Source organism: Phacochoerus africanus, chromosome 9, assembly GCF_016906955.1.
Source record: "Phacochoerus africanus isolate WHEZ1 chromosome 9, ROS_Pafr_v1, whole genome shotgun sequence".
NCBI classification, from domain to species: domain Eukaryota; kingdom Metazoa; phylum Chordata; class Mammalia; order Artiodactyla; family Suidae; genus Phacochoerus; species Phacochoerus africanus.
In genome coordinates this window covers 42,419,756-42,446,536 of record NC_062552.1, presented here as the reverse complement: position 1 = coordinate 42,446,536, position 26,781 = coordinate 42,419,756, and the positions used below count along the sequence as shown (strand labels likewise).

At 45.3% G+C, this 26,781-nt stretch overlaps 1 protein-coding gene across 2 annotated transcripts in view; it reads left to right on the top strand.

The window, feature by feature from the left end:
- Positions 1-26,781, top strand: part of RCAN2 (regulator of calcineurin 2) — a 303,834-nt gene that overhangs the window by 25,647 nt on the left and 251,406 nt on the right. The window lies entirely within an intron of this gene.

The window sequence follows — 26,781 nt, the reverse complement described above, 5'->3', positions numbered from 1 at the left end:
TGTTTTTGTTTTTTTTTGTCTCTTTGCCTTTTCTAGAGCTGCTCCCTCGGCATATGGAGGTTCCCAGGCTAGGTGTCCAATCAGAGCTGTAGCCACCGGCCTATGCCAGAGCCACAGCAACGCTGGAACCCAGCCAAACCTGCAGCCTACACCACAGCTCACGGCCAACTCTGGGCCCTTAACCCACTGAGCAAGCCAGGGTTTGAACCCGCAACCTCATGGTTCCTAGGGAACTCCCAGGGAGTGTTTTTGAAATGGGCACAATGGTGTATCAGTGGTGTCCTGTCCATGCTTAACCTTGACTTCTGCTGTACGAGTTGCAGGAGTTATAGGGTTTCTCCCCTCCTTAGCTAATAGAGTCTTGAGAAAACATCCTCGGTCATGTGCAGAATGGCCTCCCCTCCCCAACCTTGTTTCCAGGGGGTTCCTGAGCTCCCTCTAAGATGTGTGCCAGGTGCTAGGAATGAAACGTGGGTCCAAACCCTTGTTCACTCTGTGGTTGGATGGGACCACTCCCTATTGGAACATGGACTGAAGCAGAGGTAAAAAGAAGTATTTACAGTGAACCTGCTTGGGGGTTGATGGGTTCTTGGTGCTCGGTGCTCAGGGCAAGGTGCTGAAGTCAAGGGCTGAACTGTATTCTCAGGCACCTTTTGAGGTGACTCAGCTTCAAAGGACGATGGTTGGCAGGGCTTTCCAAGGATTTTCTGAAAATGGCTGTAACATCCTCCATGATGAATTAAAAGGTCTTCAGATATTTACCTGGGCTGAAAGGAAACATTTCCTAAGCTTCTGGGAGATTCTTGGGCAGAGAAACAGCAACATCTTTTTAATCTAGTATTTGTCAGAAAATGGAACAGTGTCACAAAACACTTCAGCATATCCTTAAAAATCCCCAGTGCTGCCTAAAAGAATCCCCTGCCTTACAAAAAGAAAAAAAAGAAAAAAAAAGTGAGTGCTGAAACCATAAGACAGGTATGTTTATCTAGAGAAAAATAAGCCTTAACTTTCTCCCAAGAATGCCATCAGGCTTTGCATATAAGTTCTTTTTTTTTTCATTTCTTTTTTTATTTTTATTTTTTAACTTAAGGGATTTTATTTGCATGTCAGTTCTTAAAAGAAGGTTTACACCTACTGACCTGCTGCTGCCTGTGTTCTTCACAGCGAAGCACTCCTTAATCCTGCTCAGCTTCTCTTGCTCCTCTTTTTTTGTAACTGCTCTTTTGTTGTTGTTGTTGTTTTGTTTTTGTTTTTGTTTTGTTTTTTTGGGTTTTTTTTGGGTCTTTTTAGGGCCACACCTGCGGCATATGGAGGGTCCCAGGCTAGGGGTTGAATCGGAGCTGCAGCTGCCTGCCTACGCCAGAGCCACAGCAACACGGAATCCCAGCCTCATCTGCGACCTACACTACAGCTCACGGCAATGCCAGATCCTTAACCCACTGAGCCAGGCCAAGGATCGAACCTGCGTCGTCATGGATCCTGGTCAGATTCGTTTCCGCTGCACCACAACGGGAACTCCCGTACTGCTCTCTTGAAGGAATCCCCCAATCTGGAAGCCAAAGTGATTTCTTAGTCTTCAGCTTCTCCAGACTTTCACCTTTCATGTGGCCCAGATGCCAGTGACTGCGCTTCCTTGCTGAACACCCTGCCCCCCCCCCCCCCCCCCCCCCCCCCCCGCCATCTCTGTGAGGAGGCTTTTCTCCAGATGCTCCTCCTTGTCCATCTCCGCCACTTTCTCACTTTTCAAACCTGCCATCACTTACTGTCTGATTCAGCTCAGGCTGCTGTAACCAAGTACCAGTGACAGTGGCTTAAACAACAGAAATTTGTTTCTCAAAGTTCTGAAGGCTGACAGGTCCAAGGTCCAGGTGCCAGCTGCTTCATTCTGGGGAAGGACTCTTTTCGTGCCTTGTAGACAAGTGTCTGCTTGCTGTGTCCCCCCGTGACCTCTGAGAACTTGTATGTGGAGCAAGGGACAGAGAGACAGAGAGACAGAGAGAGATTTCGACATCTTTTCCTTTTCTCAGGAGACCAACAATCCTATGGGTCTCTGGCGCACACACTTCTAGCCTCAATTACCCTTTTTTTCTTCGAGTTACCTTTTTTTTCCTTTGGCCACACTCACAGCATGACCTGATCCGCAGCAGTGACAGCACCAGGTCCTTAACCGCTGAGCCACCTGGGAGCTCCCCTCAGTTACCCTTAATTACTCCCTAAAGACTCCCTGTCCAAATACAAAGTGGGGCTTGGGGCATCAACATATGAATTTGGGGAGGGGCGGGACACAGTTCAGTCCATCGTACTTATTTCTTGCAGAACCCGGTTGATGGAGAATCTTGGTAGAATGAATTTCTGACGATCGTGGTCTGCTGCTTCGGTAGCACTCCTCCCGCCCTGGCTTTCACTCCTTAGCTCCTTGAAGCAGAATGACATCTTGGAAAGGTGCCTGAGGACAGTACGGCCTCACCCTGCCTCACCCCATGTGTCACTCTGGACACCTGTAGTTTTCTAAACACTCTCCCCAGAGAGCTCCTTCCTCCGTCCTCCATGCCTTTGCCTAAAATCGTTCTTCAGCCTGGAATGGACCCCCCCAACCCCACTGCCCTCCCTCTAAACGTCTGCTGCTTCCTCACCAGCTCTTCTGCAGCCCTGCCTGCACTGGCATCTCTTCCCAGCTTTGCCCTCCAGCTGGAGCCCTTCCTCCTCTGAGTCCCCAGCACCACCTGTCCACCTGTTCTGCCACTCACCTCACTGCTCCCTCCATCCCTGACCCATGCGTCCCTGCGAAAGTGTAATTTTATGTCCTCCTTTGCCAGCTGCTCAGAAGTGGGTTTTTCTGTCTAACTCAGAATCAGTCATCTAAGAGGCTAAGTTGGCACATTGCGGATTCTCAATGCACAACTTTAAAGGAGGGATATGCAAGTTCTATGTCATGCTCAAAAGTTAAAAGTATCATTTCTGTGTTTTGTAAATTCATGCTTTATCTTTTCATGATGAATTATGTCAAGAGTGCTTAAAACGATGAAATGACAGAAGAAAATGGTTTAATCCTCATGGATCTTTTAAATAAATTATTCAAACCTAAAATGGTAACCAGCAGGCTTTCATTATCCACTATAAAAATATTTTGATGAATGGAGTTCCCGTCATGGCGCCGTGGCTAACGAATCCAACTAGGAACCATGAGCTTACAGGTTCGATCCCTGGCCTCGCTCAGTGGGTTAAGGATCTGGCGTTGCCGTGAGCTGTGGTGTGGGTCGCAGACGTGGCTTGGATCCCGCGTTGCTGTGGCTCTGGCGTAGGCAGGTGGCTACAACTCCTATTAGACCCCTAGCCTGGGAACCTCCATATGCCATGGGAGCGGCCCTAGAAAAGCCAAAAAGACAAAAAAAAAATCCAATGATTGATCTGATAGGTATCATTTTAAAAAAAATTCCACGTTGGTTTTGGATAATAGCATGTGGTTTCATCTGTGAAGATACATCTGATACCACAGCCTGGCTGCACCTCTTCTGCATCAGTACCGCTATTGACGTGCTTTATATTCTGTTGTTATTAACCTTTGAATCTTGGTGGTGATGTGACAGTGTTCAGCCCATTAGAATCCTGAGGTGTGATTGATTGGTGACTTATAAATTATAGTTTATTACTAAAAAGAATAATGAGGAGTTCCCACTGTGGTGCAGTGGAAACGAATCTGACTAGCAACCATGAGGTTGCAGGTTTGATCCCCAGCCTCACTCAGTGGGTTAAGGGTCCAATGTTGCTGTGAGCTGTGGTGTTGGTCACAGATGTGTCTCGGATCCTTCGTTGCTGTGGCTGTGGCATAGGCCAGCAGCTACAGCTCTGAATTGACCCCTAGCCTGGGAACCTCCATATGCCACAGGTGCAGCCCTAAAAAGCAAAAAAAAAAAAAAAGAAAAAAAAAGAATAATGAGAAGAAAAAATAGCCTAGGCAGCCAGTTACACAGTTCAGTTCACTAGACATTTATTGAATGCCTGTTGTATGCTGGGTATTGAGATAGAATTGTGCGTGTATGTATGTGTAATATAATCCTTGGTATTCTTACAGGTGTAGAAAACAAACTTATAGTGACCAAAGGGGAAAGGGGGAGTGATAAATTAGGAGTTTGGGATTAATAGATACACACAACTATATATGAAAGAGGTAAGTGACAAGAACCTACTGTATAGCACAGGGAACTCTATTCAGTATGTTGTAATAATTTATAATGGCAAAAGATCTGAAAAAGGATATGTACTTATATGTATGTACATAGATATGCATCTACCTATCTCTCTATATATAATAAATGTATATATTTCTCTATATATATTCTCTCTATATATATTTATAAATATATATAAATATGTATTTCGTCAATATATGACAACCTAGTAAATCAACTATACTTCAAAAAAAAAAATCTAAAAACAAATCCTTACTATGGAGAAGCTATAGAGGAGGGTCATAATCAATCATGGACAATTAAGCAGTGTACCAGAAGACATTATTTAGAGCCAAAGGAACGAGGAAAGCTTGAGTCTGCTTTATGAGTTTGCCTCTTAACAGGCAAGCACCTAAATGTACATGTACATTCTAAAGATGACTTGCAGGGACAGAGACATGTCCATGCAAATAACTAATCAACCTGTCCTAAAACAGGACTCCTAAGAGTTCGGGGCTATGGAGTCTGGGAAACTGCATTGTCTTTTAAGCAAAAAAGCACAACCATCTGGAATCCTGGAGACCGGAAACGTCAGCTGGGCACTCTGAGGCAACCCTGAGGCTGGTCCTACGGAGGGTTTCCCTCTCTCTAGGTTTCCACAAGCCACCCTGAGTAGCTCTATGCTGGGGACAAGTCCCCCTTTCTTTTTTTTTGCCTTTTTTTTTTTTTTTTTTTTTTTTTTGCTTTTTAGGGCTGCACCTGTAGCCAAAGCCTCAGCAACACCAGATCCGATCTGAGTCTGTGACCTACACCACAGCTCATGGCAACACCGGATCCTTGACCCACTGAGCAAGGCCAGGGCTCAAACCCACATCCTCATGAATACTAGTCGGGTTCGTTGTCCCTTAGCCACAGTGGGAACGGCAAGTCCCCTTGTCTTGTTATTTCAGAAGCAGCCCAAGGAGTTCCCATCGTGGCTCAGCAGTCATGAACCTGACTAACATCCGTGTGGACATAGGTTTGATCCCTGGCCCCACTCAGTGGGTTAAGTATCTGGCGTTGCTGTGAGCAGTGGTGCAGGTCGCAGACATGGCTCAGATCCCCTGTTTGTGTGGCTATAGTGTAGGCTGGCAGCTGTAACTCTGATTTGACCCCTACCCTGGGAGCTTCCGTATGACTCAGGTGGGGCCCTAAAAAGTCAAAAAAAAAAAAAGCCTGAAAAAGCCCAGCGTTCCTGAACCCCCTTCTCAGAGTGATTGGTTTGCCTCCCTTGTTACATCCTTCTGCATTCCTTGTTTCAAGGAGACGAGTATGTCACAGAATGGGTTGGGACCAAGCTTCAAGCTTGAGTTTTGATTTTCCTCTTTCCTTTAGAAAGGTCTAGTGAGTCTCTTCTGGGTATCAGGTATGATGCTGAGCTCTGGAAATACCGTGTGAACAAGAGAGATATAGCCCAGCGTTGGCAGAGTTAATTGGGAAAGAGGCCATTCCAACAATTACAGTGCAGCAAGAAAAGGACTGTGATGGAGAAATGCAGTTTGATGGGGAAGTTATCTTGAAGTTAAAATATTCTCAATAACCTATTTGTTGCCTGGCTGAGCGATGGGAAGTGAGGCGGAGAAGAGTGGCAGGGAGCTAGGATAAGGATTAAACTGCCACAGGAGCTGCCAAGGGACTGTCACTGGACATGGTTAGCCTTGGTTGGGTACCTAAAATGTAGCTAGTTGGACGTAACGGAAGGACGATACATCCATCTTTAGAATTTATATATGTATTTTTTGTTTGTTTGCTTTCGTCTTTTGGGGGCTGCACCTGCAGCATATGGAAGTTCCCAGGCTAGAGGTCAAATGGGAGCTGCAGCTGCTGGCCTCCCCACAGCCACAGCAAATCGGGATCCCAGCTGCCTCTGTGACCTACTCCACAGCTCACGGCAGCACTGGGTCCTTAACCCACCAAGCAAGGCCAGGGATCGAATCCACATCCTCATGGATATTAGTCGGGTTCCTTACTGCTGAGACACAACGGGAACTCCCATATATATGTAAGGAGGCAATCTGCTGCCTTAGACAGAGAGGTTCCTATTGAGTGGCTTAAAATGTGAAGGCATTTGCTCAGAGAAACATCGTAAATTACCATCAAGTCCCCAGGCTAGCCCAGAAGGCTATTATATACATGATGTACTTGCGATAAAGTACTGGATTTCCGGTTTGAGAGACCTTAGAAACTGTTTGTGTTACTGTGGGAAAATGTTCAGAATTCCAGGTTGGATAAAATAAGCCAGAGCGCTTTCCCCTCTATAACCTTCTTGGGGAAAACAAGATTTTCTTTTCCCTCTCAGCCTCCTTTCTGAACAATAAGAATTTCCCCAGGTCCAGGTCCCAGGGAGGTGGGATGGGGGCTCCCCTGGAGGGTGCAGGGGGGGAAGAGGGGTGCGTGGTTGTTGATTGTTGCCAGAGGTTCCCAGCACTATGGAAAGTGCTTTGTGTGTATTACCTCATTGCATCCTTATGACACAGCCAGGAGATGCTCCCTTTGCTCTTCTTCTGAGATGCAGCTGTGGTCCAGGGCTCAGACCTCAGACCTCTTCTCTCGCTGTACTCTCATCCAGTCCTATGGCTTTAAGTATCATCTGTGACACAGCCTTCTTCTCTAAACTCTGGACTCCTAACACCAACTGCTCATCACTTAGATGAAGAGTAGGCATCTTCAGCTTCATCTGTCCTGAACCACGCTTCCCAAAGTCTTCTCCAAAATGGCAGCTTCCTGTTTTTAAGGACTCAGGCCCAAACCTTGGCATTAGCCTCAAATCCTCCCCTGTTCCCTCTCCAGTCCACCTTGCACATTAAAAGCATCCTGAATCCTGGAGTTCCCATTGCGGCTCAGTGGTAACAAAGCCGACTAGTATCCATGAGGACACAGGTTCAATCCCTGGCCCCGCTCAGTGGGCTAAGGATCCCACATTGCTATGAGCTGTGGTGTAGGTCACAGACCAGGCTTGGATCCAATGTTGCTATGGCCGTAACTGGAGTGTAGGTCAGCAGCTGCAGCTCCGATTCGATCCCTAGCCTGGGAACCTCCACATGCGATGGGTGCAGCCCTAAAAAGACACCCCCCCCAAAAAAAATCCTGAATTCCGTTGCTTTTTGCTCTTCCAACTGCCACCTCTCTGATCTTTCTCACCATCATCTCCTGCCTGAATCGCTGCCAGTCCTTTCCTAATTGGCTCTCTCTTCCTGTCTTTGACCTTATGATCTCTTCCCCAAATAAGCAGCCAGAGAAAAATCCTTTTAAAAACATAAGTCGGTTCGTGAAACTCCTCTATTCAAAATCCTTCAACGGCTTGTCATCTCAGAGGAGAAAGCTAGGTCTTCGTGGCCTCTGAGGTTCTCTCTGTCTGGCCTCCTGCTTTCCCTCTGGGCTCACGGCTCTTTCTTTTCCTTTTTCTTTAAGGGCCGCACCTGCGGCACATGGAAGTTCCCAGGCTAAGGGTCGAATCGGAGCTAGAGCTGCTGGCCCACACCACAGCCACAGCAACGCCAGATCTGAGCCATGTCTTTGACCTACACCACTACTCATGGCAACGCTGGATCCTTAATCTGCTGATCAAGGGCAGGGATCGAACCTGCATCCTCATGGATACTAGTTCCTGCTAGAGCCGCACAGGAACTCCTGGGCTCATTTCTTAGCGCACCTCCTCCTTCCCGTGGTACTTCAGCTACCGTCAGGCTTTATTTCTTGCCAGTCTCTTTAACATGGTAGATCTCTCTCTTCATATCTATATGCTTACCCCTTTCTCTCTCTCTTTTTTTTAAATCATAGACATATTTCTGACATTTCTGTCTGAAATATATAAAATAACAAATGCTCTGTACTTCAGACCCATTACACAGATTTTAATAGGCTGGAAGAATACTCTGAAGGAATCGATGCCAACATCCTTATATCAGGGGTGACACACCAAGAAGGAGGGGACAAAGACGGAGCTTTTCTGTGTTGTACCAGACTTCACTGTCCCCCTGTTGAAGCCAAGGGCAGACAGAACATGCTGATGTGGTCAGTCAGACTTGCTTTTTCCCTCTCATGTTATGCACCTCCCAGGTCCCTTTCTCATAGCCACACACTGATGACGTTTTGATTTTTTATTTAATTAATTAGTTTATTTATTTATTGGTCTTTTTGTCTTTTTTTAGGATTGCACCTGCGGCATATGGAGGTTCACAGGCTAGGAGCTGTAGCTGTCGGCCCACACCATAGCCACAGCAACGCCAGATCCAAGCCGTGTCTGTGGCCTACACCACAGCTCACAGCAACACCGGATCCTTAACCCACTGAGCGAGGCCAGGGATCAAACCCGCAACCTCATGGTTCCTAGTCAGATTCATTCCCACTGTGTCATGACGGGAACTCCTGATTACGTTTTTAAATGCCTCATTTTTTGGTATTTATACACTAGAAGGGAAAAGACTGATTAGATTCTGTTTTGGAAGGAGGAAAAAAATTTAAGAAATATAGAAAATAGAGAAGATGAAAGTGAACTGGTGGAAAGAAGGAAAAAAGACAGTTGTCTAGATTTTATGTGACAAATCTTTTTGAGCATCTGCTATGGGACACACACTGTCACCTGTAAGATAGCATCATGACGTAGCTACTTTAAAGGGAAAAACAACAGTAAGTCTCTCAAAAAGACAGGCTAACCTGCAATACCGTTTCTCATCTTTCCTACTGCCCCGTTCCAGGTCCCGAATCAGGCTTTAGGAATCCAATGATGAGCACTGGGCCATGACCTCTTAACCAGAAGCTTCCATCTCATTGCCTGCTTTTCCTGTTAAGCATAGGGAATGGTGCTGGGATTGGTTGGACAAGCAGGAAGGTGAAGGGGCCCTGGTTTTCTCCTCTGATGTAAAGAGCTTCCAGTGACGTGTTGGAATGACCTTAGGCGGGCCCCTCACACAGCGCTGGTTGTCCTTGTCGGGAGCCTGCAGGCTGTGGTGGTGAAGCTGCCATCTTGGTTCCCATGGCGTCTACCACAATGGTTTCAGTTCATTAGAATTAGAAGTGTTTCCATTTGCTCTTTCGGTCCAATACAAAGATGATACACATACATCCTCCTCCCACTTCATTTCCACGTGGTCATTGGAGGAAGGCAGTGTAGAGGCCAGGAAAGGTTGTCACCGGGTCTTAAAAGGTATATTAGTGATTAAGCCCATGTGGCTGCTGCTGCTTGATTCCTGCACTGGCTCAGGCTCCCTCGCTCAACCCTCTGGACATCTTCCCCAGAAACCATCCCACCACCCAGGTTCCATCCTCATGAGCCTGGCCTCTGATCCACTGCCGGAAGAATGGGCGATGAGCTGACTTGGCGCCTCAGAGCAACCGGTCCCAATCACAGCCGTCCAGAAAGTCCTTTAATAAAGGTTTCGGCTTGTTTTTTTTGAAGCTGGAATCTAGGTCAGCCCTTTCTTGTAAACAACACGTGGCACCAGAAGTGAGCACCTCATTATGGATCATCCAAAGTATGACTTTCTGACAATGTGAAGGAAAACTGCCCAGCCTGGGTCAGCTTCTCAGTCAGCTGAATGGGCTGCGGGCTGGTGGCTCCATCTAGAGAGGAGGGGTTGTGCTCCAGCTCGCAAGGCACGAGTCCAATCCAACATTTGCTCCTTCAGGCCCCCCATAGACACTGTGATTGTAAACTTGAAAGAAAGAGAGATGGGGAGGGAGAAGGAAGGGGAGGAAAAGAGGGGGAAAGGGAGAGAGAGAAAACGTCTTCAACTGCAGGGTATTAAAAAAGGGGAAGGGAGTTCCCCTTGTGGCTCAGCGGTAATGAACCCAGCTAGTATCCATGAGGATGCAGGTTCAATCCCTGGCCCTGCTCCATGGGTTAAAGATCTGGTGTTGCTCTGAGCTGCAGTGTGGGTCATAGTTGTGGCTTGGATCTGGCGTTGCTGTGGCTGTAGTGTAGGCGGGCAGCTATAGCTCTGATTTGACCCCTAGCCTGGGAACTCTCCATATGCTGTGGGTGCACCCCCTTCCAACAATTAAAAAAATAAATAAAAGGGGGGAAGGATTTAAAAAGTGACCTGAAGCCGTCAGGGCAGTGACTTACTTTCAGATCAAGAGTGCACTGGTGAATTGCACCAGCAGTGACTAGTAAGGGAGAGGGAGAACCCTCATCTGCCTGGAATTAACACAGCAGGAGACAATGAAAATCTGAGATTTACCAAGTCACTCAGTTGAGAAAGCATCATCAAAGATGAGCAAGGTTCTGTGACATCTATTAGGAGGAGAGAGCCAGGGAGATGGGGTCGGGGGAGGAGGAGAGAGAACCTCAGTAGCTCTGGGGAGAGGTAGTGGTATTCTGTTGCCTTGGTCTTGCCAGCGCCGTGGACCAGGAGCCGTGCTGGGTGCAGGCCATTACAGGAAGAAACAGGGGTGCTCGCCATATGGGAGGAGATGTAAAAACATCAATAAATGGGTTTGCTTTGCCAAATGTTGTCTGTAACAACACATGTGCAGACAGGAGGTGGAAAGGAGTCACTGGGTGGTCCTGCCAGGGTTGGGGGGGGCTCTGCTGGTGTTGGGGGAGCCATGGGGGAGGAGAGGACCTTCCTGGGAAGGATCCCAGAGCCTCTGCTTAAGCACTGATGGGATTTTTTTCTCCACGTTGGACCCCGGTGCTCAAAGGAAAGAGAATGACAAAACTTCAGTCTCAAGCAGGGAACATGTGTTAGGAAGCCAAGTTCATGTGCTGGGCAACTGAAGGAAAATTCTTGGTCCTGAAATCATGTCAAACCCTGAACCTAACATAAAATATATTTTTTGGAAAGTGAACAGTTATCTGAGTACAGAGAAGGAGATAAAGGTGCAATGACTGTGAAATTAACAAGTGCCAGTCAGTGATCAGCGAGTGCTAACATCTCCTGAGTGATTACAGCTGCAGGACTCTGGACCAAATCCATGACCACGATGATCTCATTATTGGGCCTCTCCCTCATCCTGATTTATGGCCCTGGAAACGGAGGCTTAGCGAGTGAAACTAATTTGCCTAAGATCACAAAGGCAAATGGTTGTGGAAGGAGGGTTCAGACCCAGGCGGCAGGGCTCAGCTGCCACCCACGGTGGTCTTCCACCCCTGCCCCCTGCAACTCGTGCTCAGTAGACTCCAGGTCTGTCTTCAGAGTTCCTTTAATTCATACAACAACCCTATGAAGTTGGTGCCAGGATGGCCCACATGTTGCACCCACACTGCTCAGAGATGGTCAGTAACACGTCCAAGGTCACGTAGCCAGGAAGTGACAGTGCCAGGATTCAGACCCAACAGACCAACCCCAAAACCTATGCTTTACTTTTCCCTCTGCGTCTCTGTGTGTAAAAAGACCGATGACTCTAGGAAAGAGAGGAAGAGATTTTATGTCATGTGAGGGACCTAAGATGGCCAATACTGGTAACAGTTAACATGTATTGAGCAATCACTAAGTCCATTGTTCTAAATGCCTTATTGCATTAGCTGCTAAATCCTCAAAACAGCACTCTAAGGAGTTCCCGTCGTGGCTCAGTGGTTAACGAATCCGACTAGGAACCATGAGGTTGAGGGTTTGATCCCTGGCCTCACTCAGTGGGTTAAGGATCCGGCGTTGCCGTGAGCCGTGGTGTAGGTCACAGACACAGCTCGGATCTGGCATTGCTGTGACTCTGGCGTAGGCTGGTGGCTACAGCTCCAATTCGACCCCTAGCCTGGGAACCTCCATATGCTGTGGGAGCGGCCCCAGAAAAGGCAAAAGGACAAACGCAAAACAAAACAAAACAAAACAGCACTCTAAGATGTAGGCACTTCTGTTATCCCTACTTTAGGGGTGAGGACACAGAACACAGAGAGGTTTAGTAACTCATCCACAATCAGGCGGCGAGTGTTCGGGGGTGGGGGGGAGGCGGCGAGTTTGTTGGGGAGCTGAGAATCGAAGGCAGACCTTGAATTCCATTCAATTCAAGAAATGCCAGAGGTTACCTTCCAAGGGGTAAGATCTTTAGCAGTAACAGGGGTTCTCCTGGCAGAAAAGACACAGCCTAAGCCCTCAACATGGCATGGAAGCTAAGAATTTAAAAAAGTACAAGGAGAGTGTCAATGAAAAATTAATCAGTCCATCTAAGAAAGAAATGGGAAATTTTATTTGAGCCAAATTTGAGAATTGGAACCCAGGAGGGGCATCTCAGAAAACTCTGAGAACTATTCCTCCTGTTAGAAGTCAAGTACAGTTATATAAGCTTTTTGAGACAGAAGGCTGGGCATCTAATGACATCTTATTCGTTATATAGAAGGAGAAGTTGGAGTATGTGTTTTTGTTTTTGTTTTCAAGGTCTGGGCTGGTTAAAAATCACATGGGAAAGAAAGGGATACAAGTTCCTATGATGTAAGAGAAGTTGGTACCCAGAGCCTGGGTACCAGATAAAGACAAGCTCCAGCACTGAAAGGGTCCATCAGAGTCATCCCCAGTTGAGCTGAATGGATGACCTTGATACCACTACTCTGATCAGTCATGGAATATGGGCCACCTCTGGGAAGGTGTGGGCTGAATCAGAGCTGCTTTTAGCAGCTGAAACTTTCTGGGAAAGGGCTGAGAGCTAAGACCAATCTGCGGACAGGACTCCCAGCAGCCAGGGGAATAAGTCCTTACTGGAAGTGGGTTGTGGGTGAAGCAGCTCCATGTTATTACACATTCCACCATCATACTTTCCAGGGACGTGCAACGATTAACTGCCATCCTGACCATTTCAATCATGTTGGCTGTCACTATTCCAAACCGTATGGTGATTTTTCTGAGGTACAGTTAGTAGCTAGAAAATAAAAGTCATGATACACAAACCAAAAAAAAAAAAAAAGATGTGTTATTGACAGTTTATACAATCCAGATCTAAGCATCATCATGGTGGGTCATGTGACCCCCCCCCAACCTGATCAAGAAGGAATATTGTCGGTTTTTTTTTCTTTTTTTTAGGGCTGCACCTGCAGCATATGGAAGTTCCCAGACTAGCCATCAAATCGGAGCCACAGCTGCTGGCCTACACCACAGCCATAGCAACACCAGATCCAAGCTGCATCTGCAACCTACACTGTAGCTTATGACAGCACCAGGTCTTTAACCCACTAAGCAAGGCCAGGGATCGAACCAACATCGTCATGGATACTAGTCCGGTTCGTTACCACTGAGCCATGACAGGAACTCCAGGATGTTTTCTTTAAGGAGTCATCTCCTTGGTGCCGGGAGGATGTTTCTCTTGATGGCTGAGCAGGTTTTCCCGCTGATGGGGGAGGTTTGGTCCGCGTATAATGCAGATACACAATGCAGGGTTCGGGAGAGAGAAGGCCAAAAGGCAGAGGAGAATTTTTTATGTTTAAGTTTTTCTTGTCTTGCCATAAAATATGAATTTTATTTTACAAGAGGTGCAGCAAAGTATGCATCATGAGAGGTATAGACACGGCATGATGGGGGTTGGTGGGGGGGGTGTCTCTTACGCAGGTGGGGCTTATCTTGGGGTGTAAAGGCAGTGGTCCCAGGGCTGGCTTCAGGGATGAGCCAGCGATCAGCACAAAGGCCTAGAAGTGAGGAAAGCTTGAGTCAGGCACTCAGGGCTGCCCAGCTGTTGATTCGTTCTATACAGATGAAGCGCCCAGAACTAAGGAACCCTCAGGAATGGCTGGCCCTTGCTGCTGCTGTTCTATTGCCATTATCAACAGTCAGTCGGCGCTCTGACTCTTTTCTCACACTGATGAGGGTGTACGTACTTCTGGACAGAAGGACATCCGTCATCTTCTTGCAGGTGTCCAGGTTTGCTGGGCAGAAGGACTCTTTTTCTTGAATTTGCTAGATCTCAGGGAGTTATGGGAGATTTTTAGTGTGGAAGTGACATGAACAGTTAGCTGAATTTGAGGGGGAAAAAATGGCATAGTGTATGCTGGGCACCGAGATAGGGATATTTATCTTTCCCTTCCTCCTGCCTTTCCAGCTGCATTAAAAAGACCTTATAAGCAATCGGATGTTATCTTTTAATCTTATTAGAGGGAGGGTCACCTGCCTCCTGCGCCCTGTCTGGAGTTCTAAGCAGCTCTCCACACCCCACCCCTCCCCAGGCAGCTTTCCAGTCTGGCTTTCCTTTCTTACTAGACTCTCTTGAGTAACCCAGACCCTTCTTGGCTGGATTTTCCTCTCTTCCTCTTTGCTCTTCCATCCCAGCTTCCTATAGGTCCCATCTGAAAGCAGAAGGTGAAAGATGATCTTACTTTGGCTGCCATGGCAACCCTCACCTGCTCTGCTGCTCACTTTAGAAGGGCTGTCCTTTTTTTTAAAGATTTTTATTTTTTCTATTGTAGTTGATTTACAGTGTTCTGTCATTTTCTGCTGTACAGCAAAGTGACTCAGTCATACATATATATATATATTATTTTTCTCACATTATCCTCCATCATGTTCCATCATAAGTGACTAGATATAGTTCCCTGTGCTATGCAGCAAGATCTCATTGCTTATCCACTCCAAATGCAATAGTTTGCACCTACTAACCCCCAACTCCCAGTCTAACCCACTCCTTTCCCCTCCTCCTCCCCCTTGGCAACCACAAGTCTGTTTTCCATGTCCATGAGTTTGTTTCTTTTCTGTAGAAAGGTTCATTTGTGCTGTATATTAGATCTCAGATATAAGTGATATCATATAGTGTTTGTCTTTCTCTTTCTGATGAACTTCAATTAGTATGAGAGTCTCTAGTTCCATCCATGTTTCTGCAAATGGCATTATTTTGTTCTTTTTATGGCTGAGTAGTATTCCGTTGTGTATATATACCACACCTTCCTAACCCATTCATCTGTTGTTGGACATTTAGGTTGTTTCCATGTCTTGGCTATTGTGAGACATGCCATCCTTCTGTGCAATGTTATTTTGCCTAAAGTTGCTTGGCTCCTCTGGAGGTTTGGGGCTGTCTGTGGGCTTCTTCTTGAAGCCTCAATGAGGGGGTGGCCTCCTGCCTCCCTCCCCTCCTGGGCTCAGGAAGACCTGGTCCACAGTGATGCAGGCATTGGCCTTGAAAGAGGGCTGCTCATTTCCCTTTCAGTCTTTGTGTTCTTAGGAAAAATGCAGTCAGAACACGGTGCCCCTGGGATGACATTATACCATTTTTAGATCGAGGTCTACTGAAATTAACCTATCAAATATCTAGACTATCTCCCAGTTATGAAGCCCGTGCTTGATTTCTTCTCTTGAACCCAGAGAGCCCGAGTCTTCCCTCTCTATTCTGTACCATACCCCTGGGGCTGATCCATGTAGTCCACATCCCAGCTCCCTTGGCCCCTTGCTGTTGGGTTTGGCCAGTGCCAGGTGCCAGCAGATCAGAGAAAGGGCAAAGTGGAGATGTTGACTCCCCTGGCACCCTCTTTGTGGTGGCACTGAGGACTGGCCATATCCCTAGTTGGCTGGAAAAGAAAATGTGGCAGACAGTATTTTATTTTATTTTATTGCTTTTTTGGGGCTGCATCTGCGGCATGTGGAAGTTCTCAGGCTAGTGGGTTGAATCAGAGCTACAGCTGCTGGCCTACATCACAACTACAGCAACGCAGGATCCAAGCCGAGTCTGTGACCTACACCCCAGTTCATGGCAATGCCGGATCCTTTAACCCATTGAGCGAGGCCAGGGATCGAACCTGCAACCTCATGGTTCCCAGTTGGATTCATTTCTGCTGCGCCATGACTCCTAGCAGGCAGTATTTTAGTTCTCACCCTCAACCAGAGGTCTGCTGGGGGTCCTCTACTCTCAGCCTTCTGTATCCCAAGTCTGGAAACTTCTCCCCTCTTTTCTCTCTTTCAGGCTTAAGGATAGCCAGGCTTTTGCCTTCTCTTTTGTGGTTTCCCTAGAGCCTGCCCACACCTCTGTCGGCACTTCCTTTATTAAACTCTTTTTCAGATTCTCCCACTTGAGCATGCCATCTGTTTTCCTGCTGGGACGTTGACTAATGCAATGACCAAAGCTCTTCTCTTTGGGTGAGTGAGGGCTCCAGTGTTGCCTGTTTGTTTCGTTGAATAAATCTCTGGTTTTCCAGAGGTGATTCTCTGTAGACACAGATTTGCCAGGCCTTAAGAACAAGCTTCTTACCCTCATACCCTTCATAAAAGGTGATGTTTCGGAGTTTCCGTCGTGGCTCGGTGGTTAACGAATCCGACTAGGAACCATGAGGTTTCGGGTTCGATCCCTGGCCTTGCTCAGTGGGTTAAGGATCTGGCATTGCCATGAGCTGTGGTGTAGGTTGCAGACGCGGCTCAGATCCCAAGTTTCTGTGGCTCTGGTGTAGGCTGGCGGCTACAGCTCCGCTTCGACCCCTAGCCTAGGAATCTCCATATGCTGCAGGAGCAGCCCAGGAAATGGCAAAAAGACAAAAAAAGAAAAATAAAAAGGTGATGTTTCCTTTCTGTGACTCTCTTCTCTCTCGACAAGCCTGTTTGGAATACATTTTCTTGGATGATGTCCAAGGGCTGTGGAAATGGAAGACGCGTGTCTGAACTGCTTGTCCCATCTGAGCCTGTGTAAATGTGAGGGTCCTCCTTCCTTTCGATTTTGGCCATTGGAAGAATATACAGGATTTGCAAATCCTTCCTGGGAGACCATGGACATGAAAACCCTAGAGGTGTGAAGACGTTATTACGGGCGCGTTTGTAGTCCCATCCCTGCTGTAGAATCCAGTGCAAAAGGAGATGATGCCAACAGCTTGCTTTTTTTTTTCTTTTTTTAGCTTCATAAAAATGTATAAAAAGCTGCTTCCTTGGGGAGTTAAATTAATTGAATTATTGTCCTGTGGAAACTTCAAGTGGAACAGTGGTCCCAGAAGCTGTCCTGAAGGGAGCCATGAGTGAGGAGTGGGAATAATTTCTTTTGAAAACCATGCGTTGAACACTGAGTGCTCCTGGTTCTCTCAAGACTGATCCCACATGGTATGAAGAATAGCATGAGATTTAATCAAAAAAAAATTTTTTTTTTTAAAGAAGAGCATGAGGTTCACACAGCTCAGTGGGTGTGAAAATTCTGTGGCTGAACTAAATAGGTTCCATTCTATTTCAGAAAGAGCTCTGAAATGGGTTTCTCTGGAGCACAGCCTAAGAATATCTTGTCTCTCCTTTGTAGTCCAGGATGGCCGGGATGGTTTGAGGTTGCTAATAGTCAATTCCCATTTTCCTGTAAGATGGACAACGTGAGCAAAAGGCCTGGCTTATCCCGAAGAGGATCTAGCTATGCATCCAAAGGACCTCACCATTAAGGCCAGACCAAAAATGAAAGCTGCTGATATGATTTAATTGTAAAATGATTATTGTGATTCATGTAAATTTTTCTTCTAATAAGTTTGTTTTGTCCCAGGTATTGTTAAAGAATCATTTAACTTGAGGAGTTCCCTGTGGTGTAGTAGGTTAAGAATCCAACAGTGTCAGTGCAGTGGTTTGGGTCACTGCTGTGCCTTGGGTTCGATCCCTGGCCCGGGAACTTCTACATGTTGCGGAGCCAAAAAAAAGTCATTTAATTTTAGATCTGAAGGGATTTTAAACACAGCAAGTCTTTCTCCTTTTTTTTCTTTCTATGGCTGCACCTGTGGCATATGGAAATTCATGGGCTAGGGGTCAAATTGGAGCTGTGGCTTCGGCCTACGCCACAGCCACAGCACCACCAGATCCAAGCCACATCTGCAACCCATACCACAGTTTGAGGCAACACCCAATCCTTAACTTACCCAAGTGAGGCTACGGATTGAACTCGTATCCTCACAGTGGCAACATCAGGTCCTTAACCCCCTGAGCCATGGTGGGAACTCCAACACTTAATTTATTTTTTATTTTTAGATTTTTAGGGCTGCACCTGCAGCATATGGAAATTCCTGGGCTAGGGGTTGAATCAGAACTGCAGCTGCTGGCCTACACCACAGCCAAAGCAATCTGGGCTAGGAGTCGAATCAGATCTGAGCTGCGTCTTTGACCTACACCACAGCTCATGGCAAGGCTGGATCTTTAACCCAATGATTGAGGCCAGGGATTGTACCAGCATCCTCAGGGATACTAGTAGGATTCGTTTGTGCTGAGTCCTGATGGGAACTCCCCAACACTGCACATCCTTTTTTTTTTTTTTTTTTTGGCTTTTTGCCTTTTCTAGGGCTGCTCCCGTGGCATATGGAAGTTCCCAGGCTAGAGGTCCAATTGGAGCTGTAGCCGATGACCTACGCCAGAGCCACAGCAATGAGGGATCTGAGCCGTGTCTGCAACCTATGCCACAGCTCATGGCAATGCTGGATCCTCAACCCACTGAGCAAGGCCAGGGATTGAACCCGCAACCTCATGGTTCCTAGTCAGATTCATTAACCACTCAGCCACGACAGAACTCCACTGCAGATCTTTAAATTGAGGTTTCTATTCTTTAAAAAATTGAATTGGATTTCTTTAACGTTCTATTCAACTTAAAAAGAGCTATCAGCCTTTCTTCCTACTACTTATTAATGCAACATTGCATTCTTAGTTTTGATTATTAATATTCAAGCTGACATGATCATCTTTAACTTCTTCCAAAATAACAAACCTCCCATAATCCAGTGACTTGATTTTCAGTCAAAACTGAATTTAAAGTCAGAGTGAATTATTCATTAATCATTTCCATTTACCCTGTTTCCTGTTTATCCTCCTCCACTGGCTATCCCATGAAATCAGGCACACGTTTTTCTCCCTATATGTTGCCCTTATTGCAGAAAGTTTCCACTTCTTAATTTAAAAAGCAGATAAGTTGAATCTTTAATACTCTCTTAGTCTAAGGAGAAATAAATTACTTTTTACGAATGTCTAGCTCGTTTTTCTTTGTAAATCACTAGTTCCTATTTTTAAAACATCTTGCTTCTAATTTGAATAACCTGGAAGACAAAAAAATAGAGGCAGGTTTATTGTGAGCATCAGATAAAGGTTTCAACACTGAAGAACGCGTTTCTGAAAGGCGATATACAAGTTCCCCTTTCTTGAGTGCCTTTAAGCCCCAGGGTGAACAGATGCCTCTTTTCTTGTGTATTTTCTTCCAATCTTGGAGAAAGAAAAATATCGAGGTGAGAAGGGACCTTAAAGGGAGATGTCAGCCGGTCATCTCCCTGGTCCTTGGATTCCTTATGTGACATCCTCCCAGATAGATGCCACCTGCTCTGTGGAGCGTACTCAGTGGCTATCACTGGGACAAGTCGCTCCCTTAGCCATTTCTATTTTAACCTGAACAGTTAAAAGATCCATGGCTGCTTTTACTAAAGTGAACTCATTCTCCCCTGGTTTGAGTTCTCCTTTCTTGGTGCCATCGCAAGAATGTTTCCTCTTGCAGAATCCAAAGGTCACTGTGATTTGGCTCCAGAATTCTCCCCTCCGGTGTCCTATGCTGTGTGTCCCCGTGTCCCTGTTTCTTAGTTGACATGACTTTGGACCCCTTGATAAGACTAGATAGTTTCCTTAGGAAAAGTTCCAGTATTTCTGTCCTGGGAGGTACTCAGAATTGGCCGTGTTGGTTTCTCCATGTTAAGGGGACTCAAGATGATATCATTACTACCCCATCCCTTCCAAGGTGGCGTCAGCCTTTTTTATGGGTCACACTGATGATCACACTGTCAATGGGGTGACCTGACTTGACGATGAAGCTAGGATGAGCATCTTCCTGGACGCTTATTTACAATGTTATTTTTCTTGCCACGACTCTGCTGCTCTCATGGGCTTATTTGTGATTTTTTCCACTCCTCTATCCAGTTTAAGACTTTCCACATCAGGGAGTTCCCACTGTGGCACAATGGATTAAGAATCCAACTGCGGGGAATTCCTGTTCTGGCTCAGCAGTAACAAACCTGACTAGTATCCATGAGGATGCAGATTCGATCCCTGGCCTCGCTCAGTGGGCTAAGGATCCAGTGTTGCGGTCAGCTGTGGTGTAGGTTGCAGACGCTGCTCAGATGGCTTTGCTGTGGCTGTGGTGTAGGCTTGCAGCTGCAGCTCTGATTGAACTGCTAGCCTGGGAACTTCCATATGCCTTGGGTGCAGCCCTAAAAAGACAAAAAAAAAAAAAAAAGGAAAAGAATCCAACTGCAGTGGCTTGGGTCACTGTGGAGGTGCAGGTTTGATCCCTGGCCCAGTGCAGTGGGTTAAAGGATCTGGTGTTGCTGCAGCTGTGGTGTAGGTTGCAACTGTGGCTTGAATTCAGTCCCTGGTCTGGGAACTTCCATATGCCTCCATATGCCTTGGGTGCGGCCATAAACTTAAAAAAAAAAAAAGACTTTCTAGATCAGAACTCTTATGGCAAATGCATGGCTCCCCAGTCTCACGAGATATACCCCATTCCTAGAAAGGTGAGAATTTTTAGGATTCTGCAATTCAGCAATCTGAACCTCATGCATATTGATAACACTGTGACAAAAATGATACCCGGCAGAATCGGATGGCTCTTTTAGTTCCCTTCCTCTGGACTTAATAGTACCCTACATATGTGCAAATTGTACTCTCTCTATATGTATATATGTATGTGTGTGTATTTATATATATATATATATATATATATATACACACACACACACACCATGTATATATAAATTGTGCATATATAGTGCCATATGCATATGTAGCATATATATATATGTGGCATGTACATATGGCATACCATATGTACACCATATGTAAATGGCCACACGTGTGGAATATGGAAATTCCAAGGCCAGGGATTGAATCCAAGCCACACAGGCAACACCAGATCCTTTAACCCACTGCACCAGGGCAGGGGATCAAACCCACGCCACCATGCTGCAGTTGGATTTTTAACCCACTCTCCCACAATGGTAACTTCTTAATTGTGCCATATTTTTTAAAAAATGTTTGTTAGGTGGGAGTTCCCTTCCTGGCTCAGTGATTAATGAACCCGACTAAGATCCATGAGGATGCGGGTTCAATCCCTGGCCTCGCTCAGTGGGTTAAGGATCCAGCGTTGCCGTGAGCTGTGGTGTAGGTCGCAGACGCGGCTCGGATCCTGAGTTGCTGTGGCTCTGGCGTAGGTCAGCGGCTGCAGCTCCGATTCAGCCCCTAGCCTGGGAACCTCCATATACCATAAGCGCAGCCCTCAAATAGCAAAAAGAAAAATAAAAAAAAAGAAAGAAATGTTTGTTAGGAATGAAAAGTGGGAGTTCTGGAAAGGTTAGTTTCTTGTGTATAGAAACCCAGTAATGACCACCTGAGTTTCTGGAGGGAGAGAGAACTTGTTAACTTATTTATGCCACAAACATTTATTCAGTTGCTACTTCTTTGATGCCACACAGGGATCTTTAAGTGTCGAGTGTTTAGTCTTCATGGTAAGAACCATACCATCTTCATTTTAGGTCTTTTCATGTTTATTTAGGAGTTTCCTGGTGGCCTAGTGGGTTATGGATCCAGCTTTCTCACTGCTGTGGTGCAAGTTCCATCTCTGATGTGGGAACTTCCACATGCCTTGGGCATGGTCAAAAAAAAATGTTTAAGAAGTAATCTGAGTGTTATCTGAGGATCTTGGATGAGATCATGTTCACATTATAGCAAAATAAGGAAATAGTTGAAAATATTTTTTTCCTCCTTGCCGACTTCTTCTTCCATTAAAATGAGTCGAATTTGATTTCTAGTCTCCTTGCCACCTATTTTGTAACATTTAAATTAGCAGTTATTTTGCTGTTGCCAGTGTCTGGGGAGGAAGAGGGGTTTTGTTTTTATTCAGTCACTCTCTTTTGCCTTACAAACATCTGCCCTTCTAATGGCTCTCCAGCCAGACCCAGACCAGATATTCAAGAGGCATCCTTTCTTGTTTCTCATGTTATGACACGGGTTTAGCGTCATGGATGTTCACTGAAGTTTGAACCTTGTTCACACCCTCAGCAGTAGTCGACGACATCCAGGTCTGTGTGCAGGTTCCTCTCTTTTTTTTTTTTTTTATTTTCTTTTTGCCTTTTCTAGGTCCACTCCCTTGGCACATGGAGGTTCCCAGGCTAGGGGTTGAATCGGAGCTGTAGCCACCGGCCTACATCACAGCCACAGCAACGTGGGATCCGAGCAGCATCTGCAACCTACATCACAGCCCATGGCAACGCTGGATCCTTAACCCACTGAGCTATGCCAGGGATCGAACATGCAACCTCATTGTTCCTAGTCAGATTCATTAACCACTGAGCCAGGACAGGAACTCCGTGCTTTTTTTTTTTTTTTTAAATTGGCTTTTTAGGGGCGAACCCGCGGCACATGGAAGTTACCAGGCTAGGAGTCAAATCGGAGCTGCAGCTGCCGCATAGGCCACAGCCACAGCAACACGGGATCTGAACCTCATCTGCGACCTACACCACAGCTCATTGCAACTCGGATCCTTAGCCACCTGTGCGGGGCCAGGGATCAAAACCGCGTCCTCATGAATACTAGTTGGATTCATGACTGCTGAGCCACAGTGGGCATTCCAGGTTCCTCTGCTCTTCATGAGCCTGGTAATAAATAGCCTTAATTCACATAGGGTTTTGGAGGCTTCACAAGACATTCATCCCCTTCGCTCATTTCACGTTCACAGTAGACAAGGCCATGGTGTTTTTCTGTTTTGCTAACATGGAAACCACAGCCGAGAACTTACACAACTTAGAGAAGGACCAAACCCAAGTAGGCCTCTGGGGCTCTTTCCAAGATTTCCTAAAGATGTCTCTTCTCTGCTTCTGAAGTTTTGAGATTCTCCCAGCGGAGACTTCATATCTTAAAAGTGGGTGGTGGGTTTTTTTTTTCCCAGATGCATGTGATGATGGAAATATATGCTTTCTAAATGTCACACAACAGAAGAATGGTTAAATCAATAATGACAGATCTATACACTGGGATTCTAAATGGCTATTAAAATTCATGTTTTCAAAGAATGTGTAATGCTACAGGGAACTGCTCTTGGCTGTATCTATGTGCGATACTAAGCAGCAAGCTCGCAGGTTTTTTTCAAAATTATGAACGAGGAGTTCCCTGGCAGACTAGGGGTTAAGAACTTGGCATGGTCACTGCTGTGGCTTGGGTTCAGTCCTTGGCCCAGGAACTTCCACATGCCAAAAAAGAAAATTATGCATAAAAAATGCTGAAACTAAATATACTAACACATTAGCAGAGTTTTCTGGATAGGAGGATTATACTTTACTTTTAATTTCCTTTGTTACACATTTCTGATTTTTCCAGTTTTTCCTTCAATGAACTCATGTAATCAAAAGAGAGAAATGTTGGCGTTCCCATCGTGGCTCAGTGGTTAACGAACCTGACTAGCATCCATGAGGACTCGGGTTCAATCCCTGGCCTCACTCAGTGGGTTAAGGATCTGGTGTTGCTGTGAGGTGTGGTGTAGGTTGCAGACTTGGCTCGGATCCTGCATTGCTGTGGCTGTGGTGTAGACTGGCAGCTGCAGCTCTGATTCAACCCCTAGCCTGGGAACTTCCATATGCCGCAGGTGTGGCCCTAAAAAAAAAAAAATCTGGGTTTCTGGTCTAGTCTTCCCCCACATTCCTAAGCTCTACTACATTTTATTTTACTCTTATATTATTGGTCCTAAGACAAAGGTCTTCGATTAGACCCCTAGCCTGGGAACCTCTATATGCCAAGGGTGTGGCCCTAAAGAGACAAAAAGACAAAAAAAGAAAAGAAAAGAAAAGAAAAACATAAATGTTACCTTAATTATACTAGACTGATTTTTAATTTTAGCCAGAGGACTTTGAGAGATTCTTATTATCTTCCATTTTAATTCTAATTTTTTATTTTAAGTGATTTTTATTTTTTCTATTAGAGCTGGTTTACAGTGTTCTGTCAGTTTTCTACTGTACAGTGAGGTGACCTAGTCACACATACATATATACATTCTTTTTCTCACATTACCCTCTACCATGCTCCATCAATGAAATACTATTCAGCTATAAAAAAAGAACAAAGTAATGTCTCTTGAAGCAACAGGGATGGAACTAGAGACTCTTATACTAAGTGAAATAAGTCAGAAAGAGAAAGACAAATACCATATGATATCACTTATGTCTGGAATCTAATATATGGTAAAATGAACCTTTCCACAGAAAAGAAAAGCATGGACTTGGAGAATTGACTTGTAGTATCTTCCATTTTTAAAACTACATTTGAAATGATGGTTAATTTTTATTATTAGTGTATACGTTGGAAATAAATAACATATCTTTGGCGTATGTGCTTTAAATTGGCCGCAGTAATGCCTTTGCTGGTGTGTTATTTCCTGAAAGAGACCCCCTTTTTACAAAATTCATTCATTCAGTCAAACATCATCTTGAGGGCTTTTCTAGCTGTCCCAGGTGGAAGGTAACCTAGATGAAGGCCACTCACTCTCTGCTGTCAAGAAACATCAGACTCAGAGTCTCCTTGTGGCTCAGTGGATTAAGAACTCGCGTTACTGCTGCTGTGGTTCAGGTGACTGCTGTGTGTGGGTCCGATCCCTGGCCTGGGAACATCTACATGCTGTAGGCGCGCCCCCACCCCCCAAAAAAAAATCAATCTGGTTGGGATACGTAATCATGGAATGAGCTGCAAGAGGGCTCTGTTGGGTTCTGGGGAAGTGCAAAGGAAGGATGCTAAATGCATGGGTCCTGGGGGAGGATGGGAGCCCTCTGGGAAAAGTCATCTTTGGAGCTGAAAGCAGCTGTTCTCTTTTGGATGACCAACCTCAGATTTAGAAGGAAAGACAACCTAAGTACATCCTCTTATCCATGTAGGCAGTTGGTGCCTCTTTATTAGTCTACCACAATTAAGATTTTTGAAATGAATTTAAAAGAAACTAGCTATTTGGGGCTGTAGGGTCTTTAGGTTTCTCTGTGAGGGAGTTCTTTTCATCGTTAACGTTTCCCTTTCTTTGCGTTTATTTGGGTTTACTAAAGGGTTGTGGTAGGAGTTCCCGTCGTGGCACAGTGGTTAACGAATCTGACTAGGAACCATGAGGTTGCGGGTTCAATCCCTGGCCTTGCTCAGTGGGTTAAGGATCCGGCATTGCCGTGAGCTGTGGTGTAGGTCGCAGGTGTGGTTCGGATCCTGCGTTGCTGTGGCTCTGGTGTAGGCTGGCGGCTGCAGCTCCGATTAGACCCCTAGCCTGGGAACCTCCATATGCCGCGGGAGCCACCCTAGAAAAGGCAAAAAGACAAAAAAATAAAAAATAAAATAAAGGTTTGTGGTAATACCAAAGCATAAGAATCTTGCTCTGAGGTGATCATAATGACATCTTTTTCTAGGATTTTCTAGTACATATCCTTTTATGAGTGATTAATACTGATTTTGATCACTTTCTTTCATGCCTGTTCCATTCCTCCCTTCCCTTCCTACTTGGCTGAGTGAGAGGCAGCTGGAGGTTTGTGTTGCTGTTTTATAAAGATAAACAGAATCATAGAATGATCAGTTGATTTCTCTAAATTAGGAGGTGAGTCAGAAATGGAATTGGGAAGAGAAGCCAGGTTTCTTTGTTCAAAGCTCTGACTTCTAAAATATTTCTCCATGTAAGTAGACTGGGTTGTTTGCCAAAAATGCGTTCACCTTTTAAATCTTTAGTGAGAGTAATGAGCTTAAAATAAAGATGTCTCATGAAGGTAATCGTATTGTTACAGCTTAGAACAGAAGTTAAGGCTATTTAAGTAGATTAAAATGAGTCCTGAGTGAGCCTTGATAGTTGATCTATTTAATTAATTTGTTCAGTAATGGATCTTAATTCTCTTTGAAAAAAGAATAATTGAAATGTTCTCTGACCTGTTTAAGAACATTAGGGGACCTATTTTGATTAATTTCAAATTTTTTAAATAAGAGAGATGGGATTAAAAATAAAATCAGAGTTGAGACTTAATATCTCTATTTCGTGGTCCTGGATGATTATAACTTTATTATCAAAAGGTTTTTCTATTGTTGAAAATACAGTAGAACCATGAACAACGTGGGTTTGAAGAGTGCAGGTTCACTGATACACAGATTTTTTTCACCAAATACATAGTACAGTACTACAGAATCTGGGGTTGGTTGAATCTACAGATGTAGAATCCTATATAAGGAGGGCAGACTACAATGTCATACTGGAATTTTTTTTTTTTTTGTCTTTTTGCCTTTTCTAGGGCCGCCCTTTCCGCATAGGAAGGTTTCCAGGCTAGGGGTCTAATTGGAGCTATAGCCTCTGGCCTACACCACAGCCACAGCAACGCAGGATGCGAGCCACATCTGCGACTTACACCACAGTTCACCGGATCCTTAACCCACTGAGCAAGGCCAGGGATTGAACCTGCAACTTCATGGTTCCTAGTCGGATTCATTAACCACTGAGCCACGACGGGAACTCCCATACTGGAATTTCTGACTGTGTAGCCAGTTGGTAGCCCAAACCCTCATTGCTCAAGGATCAACTGTAAAACTATCTTAATGTTCTTAGTAATTATTTTTACTACTAAAATAATTCATACTTAATAATAATAAGTGGTGGTTACTATGCATATTACCCCCAAATATCTAAAGCAACAGTTTAAATGAATATGAAGGAAAATAAATACTTAGAAGTATGTCATCAAAGTTTTTTTCTTCTC